At 36.8% G+C, this 5,526-nt stretch overlaps 1 long non-coding RNA gene across 1 annotated transcript; it reads left to right on the forward strand.

The window, feature by feature from the left end:
- The first annotated feature begins 1,179 nt into the window (after nt 1-1,179).
- LOC128126585 (uncharacterized) lies at nt 1,180-3,917 on the forward strand. The gene is made up of 4 exons (XR_008224552.1): nt 1,180-1,340; nt 1,544-1,611; nt 2,363-2,428; nt 3,787-3,917. It is a non-coding gene; the product is annotated as an uncharacterized LOC128126585 (long non-coding RNA).
- Nucleotides 3,918-5,526: the final 1,609 nt, after the last annotated feature.

Genomic DNA, 5,526 nt, shown 5'->3' on the forward strand with positions numbered 1-5,526 from the left:
ACTTATCTCAAGTCCCTATCCAGCAAGGATCGAGATTGTGACTTGAAGGTCATAATTTGGAGTCTAACCTGAGGTAGAGAGCAGGTGCACGATCGAGTACACTTACAGTCAATGAGTTTAAGAGATAGAATTGAAGGAATGTAGAAGTTATAATTATTACCTAGGATGAAGAGATGACGTATGGAGTCATTATACGACCCTGTTTTGTTGATGATTCCGGGACGTAATCATCCTAAGGGGGAGATAATTGTAACGCCCGCAAATCTGGGCTAGTCAAATTAGAGGCAATAGGGGTCGAAAACGACTTTTCGACAAAAGATTATTTAGAATAAATAATCTTAACCAAGTTGTAGAGTATGTTACAAGGTTTTTGTACATATAAAGAACGCCGAAAACCGAGTTATAACGAAAAAGTTATGACCCGTTGAAGTTTCGCGATAGAACCGGCACGATACCGGGAAGCGTAAATAGTGAATTTACGATAGAGCGAGATTTAGCCTTAGCGATCTAAACGAAAGTCGTAGAATATGTTAAACTAAGAACATCGATAAATAGAATGCCCAAATCTGACTTCGTATGAGGAAGTTATGATTTTTCTAAGATTTAGCATAGCAGTGCACAGCCCGAAATCTGAATTTTAGATCGGTCGATTTTTAGCCGACGGGATCTAAATGAAAGTTGTAGTACTCGTAAATACCAACGCGTGGATATAAAGAACGTCGATAATAGAGCTTGTATGCAAAAGTTATGGACGAAGCTTAGTCCCTACTTTTCGAGCGCGGCGAATTCGATACAGTTTTGTAAATACGAGATAGAATGAGAATTAGCCAACGAGGTCTAAATGAGAGTTGAAGATCTCATTAATAGGAACTCAACGGTAAAAAGACAGACAAAAATGGAGCTCGTATGCAAAAGTTATGGACGAAGCTTAGTCCCTACTTTTCGAGCGCGGCGAATTTGATACAGTTTTGTAAATCCGAGATAGAATGAGAATTAGCCAACGAGGTCTAAATGAAAGTTGAAGATCTCATTAATAGGAACTCAACAGTAAAAAGACAGACAAAAACGGAGCTCGTATGCAAAAGTTACGGACGAAGCTTGGAGACTACTTTACTATACACTTCCTATAAATACAAGGGTGAACTCCTCATATTTTCTTCACACCATAAGCCTTTCTTTCTCTCTCTAACTTCTCTCTAACCTCCCTAAACCCCTCCCAAGTCTAGGGAACCTCCCTATCACGAGAAGAAAGCCCCGGAGCGCCCGACGGCTCCGAGAAGAAAAGCTTTCGGCTCGGAAACGCTGCTCCAGCGAAGCCCGGTTTTTAATAAAAACCCACTGTAAGTGAGCTACGCCTATACTATATTTAATATAGATTTTATTTAATTATAGTAACATTATTAGGACCTTAAAATAATTATTTGGGCTATTATTATGAGTTATATTGAGTGTTATTTAACGCTTATATAATAGTAATAATAGCTAGACTATTAATTAGTCGTGGTTAACGTTAAAAACTAAACCCTAGTGGTATTGATACTAGGTTTTGTCGAGGAAAATTGTTTTGAGATAACGAAGTGCTGTCTGAGTTCGGAATCACCACCTAATCAGGTGAGTGCATGGTCTCTTTCATCTTACACATAGATATGAAGTATTTTAATATAAATTACGTGTTATGTGTGCATATTGTCTGAATACTTGTTGTCTATGCTGGTGAAAGATTTTTATACATGTTTTAAATGATGTAAACTGTATAAAGTATTTTATATCTACAAAATATGTTGGGTAAAACATGGGTAGATGAATGATGATGGATAAAAGCTGAAATAGAGGAACATTAGTAGTACGGACCTAGTGCCCTATAGGTATACATTGGCAGCAGTGGACCTAGTACCCTATAGATGAGCACTGGCAGCTACGCCACAACCTGTAGATGATTTAGATCTACGGTAAACATCCTAGCAGCTGCGCTCTAAGGATAGTATCGGCAGTTGCGCCTAATAGGGAGCCTTATGACCATGACAGTAGTGTTTAAAGGTCAATACCGGCAGAAGCGCCTCATAGAAAATGTCCTAATTCTGGCAGCTGAGCCTAAGTGACAATATTAGCAGCTGCGCTTGACCAATGTGTCATTGGCAACAATGGACTTGATGTTGTTTCCTTAGGATGATCCTTAGGAATGAATGAATGAGAAATAGTTGATTCTTAGGGTAGATCCTTAAGAATAAAGAAGATAATGGGGATGGGTAATTGGGTTGATTGTTTGATTGTTTAAACATAATAATTATATTATTGTGGGTTGAAAACCCTATGTACTCACCAGGTTTCCCAACCTGACCCACTCAGTTTATTTATATCACAGGTGTTGATATGAAGTGACATTACACTGAGAGATTTAAAGATATGTAGATCACTAGTGTAAATAATTGTAAGTTCTGTTTATGCTTATGTTTCTGTATTAACGATGACATCCCAAACGTTTTAAAATGAAATAAATACGTTTCTTCGAAAATGTTTTAATAACGTATTTACCATGTTTTTCTGGGAACAAATTCCGCAACATTTTTATAAAATGAAGTACTCTGATTTTTATAAAGCATAAACAACATCGGTCTTTTCTGGCCGTGAAAATGGGGATGTCACATTTGGCCTCATGCATGAGTTAAAGACCTTGAAAAGGTCTTAATGGAGGTATTGGGTGTATATGAGGCATGCAAAGGCATAAAGTTGCCAACTTTATGCCTTAGGATGTCTTAACAAACTTAGATTTGGCTTTTGGACGTAAAGGAACCGAGTATTAAGAACTTAATGTAAAAAGTGCTTAATTTGGTAGTACGTTGGGCGTAACCCAGTGTACGCTGAGTGTAGTCCCAAGACCCCAGTACGTTGTGCGTACCAGGATGGTACGCTAAGCGTATGCATCTTAGTCGGGCCCGAATCTGTTTTGGGCCTTTGAGCCTTTAGGCCTCATTTGGTTATTGAATTTGGTTGCATGTTGTGAATTATGGGCTATTTCATCTGTTATGGGCCATGGATATTTTGGTTGGGCCTTATTGGGCCAAGAGGCCAATTAGTGATTTTGGACTTGGATTTTGGGCCCATTAGCAAGGGAAGGATAATTGGGCCTCATGGAAAGGTTTGGAGTTTGGGTTTTCCTTTGACTAATCTAAGGTCCTAACATTGATTAATATTATTATTCATCTTGGGAGGTTACATATTGTTAGGGGAGCAACTTTTGTATTCAGTAGTCAGAGGTGAGTCTTCTCACCATACCCATGGTTCTAAAGCACCAAGGCCGGCCCATTATGTGATTATGATATATGTGTTAGTCATTTTGTGATTTGATATGATATGTGATTGTGTGTTTTGCATGAAGACCTCGGGGGAAGCCCGTGGCATTGGATGTAAGACCATGTGGGGTAGCCCATGACAGTCCTAGGTAAAGACCATGTGGGGTAGCCCTTGGCATGGGATGTAAGACCATGTGGGGTAGCCCATGGCAGTCCTAGGTAAAGAACATGTGGGGTAGCCCATGACATTGGATTTAAGACCATGTGGGGTAGCCCATGGCAGTCCTAGGTAAAGACCATGTGGGGTAGCCCATGGCAGTCCTAGGTAAAGACCATGTGGGGTAGCCCATGGCATTCTTACAGGTTTTATGTATGCATGGCTTATGTGATATGTGTGTAGCTTTAATTAGCTAACAAGATATGTGTATGTGTATTGTGTGATATGCTCTTGGGAACTCACTAAGCATTTCGCTTACAGGTTGTTGATGTGTTTCAGGTACATCCGAGCCCAAAGGCAAGGGCAAGGCGTGATGACACGACGTACACTCTATCTCTCTCTCTTTCACTGATATGTTTTGGGGACACTCTGATGATTTAAATAAGTTGTAATGAATCGTTGGTTTGAAAACAATTATGTTGGGATTTCATGGTTTATGCCAATATGTTTTATTAATTAAAAATGAAAATTTTCTTTGAAAATTTGGGTCATTACATTTTAATTTTTGGAATTTAAATGGTAAAACCCTAATATTTTTAATAGTTTAAAAATACACCCTCATGGATTTAATTAATTAATTAATTAAGTGTTTTAATTAAAAGACTATGAATAAATCCATAAATAGGTTTAAATTTATTAAATTAAAAGATTAATTTATTAAAAAGATTAAACCACATAGTATTTTACAAGTTTAAAATACACCCTTATACTATATAAGATTAAAGGTTTATATATATATATATATATATATATATATATATATATATATATATATATATATATATATATATATATATATAAACCTTTAATCTTATATAGTATAAGGGTGTATTTTAAACTTGTAAAATACTATGTGGTTTAATCTTTTTAATAAATTAATCTTTTAATTTAATACATTTAAACCTATTTATGGATTTATTCATAGTCTTTTAATTAAAACACTTAATTAATTAATTAATTAAATCCATGAGGGTGTATTTTTATATATATATATATGTGTGTGTGTGTGTGTGTGTATGTATGTATGTATAAGAAAAGGTCAGTCTTACCGTTAGTAGGTCTCATTCACGAAGTTGGTCTATAAGGGGTGTTTAAGGAAGCAGCTTGTAAAATGACTACCATTGGGTATCCACTCTTACCCACCGCACCCTTGACCAGTGGAGGGTCGTTAGCCGAACGGGTAGGATAGGACATTAAATTCTCATTAAAAGTATAATGAATTACAAAGTAACTAAACGCTTTTATTAATTCCCAATCTTAGTTACTTTAGGAAAATGTGAATTTGATGCTAACCCATGAAATTACACATTGCGCCTTATCGGTCAGTTAGTGCAGCATGCGTGGTTAACCGACACACTAATATGGACTAATGAAGGATGGAAAGGGGTAGCTCGTAAATTATCATAGATCGATGGAGCGTGTGTGGTTAACCAGCACATTGATTAGGTGATAAATGACATCGAGAGTACCAAGCAAATTTGTATGGTTATTCACACCTTGTTTGTGATCCTCGGTATCCAAGTCACAAACTTGAAGGACATAATCGAGATTAAACATGCCATTGAAAAGTTCAATGAATCTTAAAGGATCTAGGATTTCATCTAAAACCTGATTCGTTTAAAATTTTGTTTTCGTGGTGGAATTGGTAAATTGTCATTAACCTACCTTCAAATAATTTGCAATTGGATTACGACATCCCTTTTCCGAATTGTGAATTATTGTGTTAGGTCCTAGCCTTAATGTTTCATTTGGGTGTTATATTAAGGACTTAAATCAACTAACTTGAATTTTCTCCCCTTGTAGATGTTTGGTTCTGAAAACTAATGTCTTCCTCATCCTTTTGGAAAAGGCTTTCCTTCTAAAGATGATGTTCCAAGTGTCGATCAAGGTGAATGATCATTCCCTTTTTCGTGCAAAGGTGGAACTGGAAATCATACTTCTCTTCCTCCACCTCCTCCAGTGATTCTCCCTGACCTACGTTTTCGTCGACTTGAAAAGTTCAAGGTTACTCAATCCCTA

This window comes from Lactuca sativa, chromosome 6, assembly GCF_002870075.4.
Source record: "Lactuca sativa cultivar Salinas chromosome 6, Lsat_Salinas_v11, whole genome shotgun sequence".
NCBI lineage: Eukaryota > Viridiplantae > Streptophyta > Magnoliopsida > Asterales > Asteraceae > Lactuca > Lactuca sativa.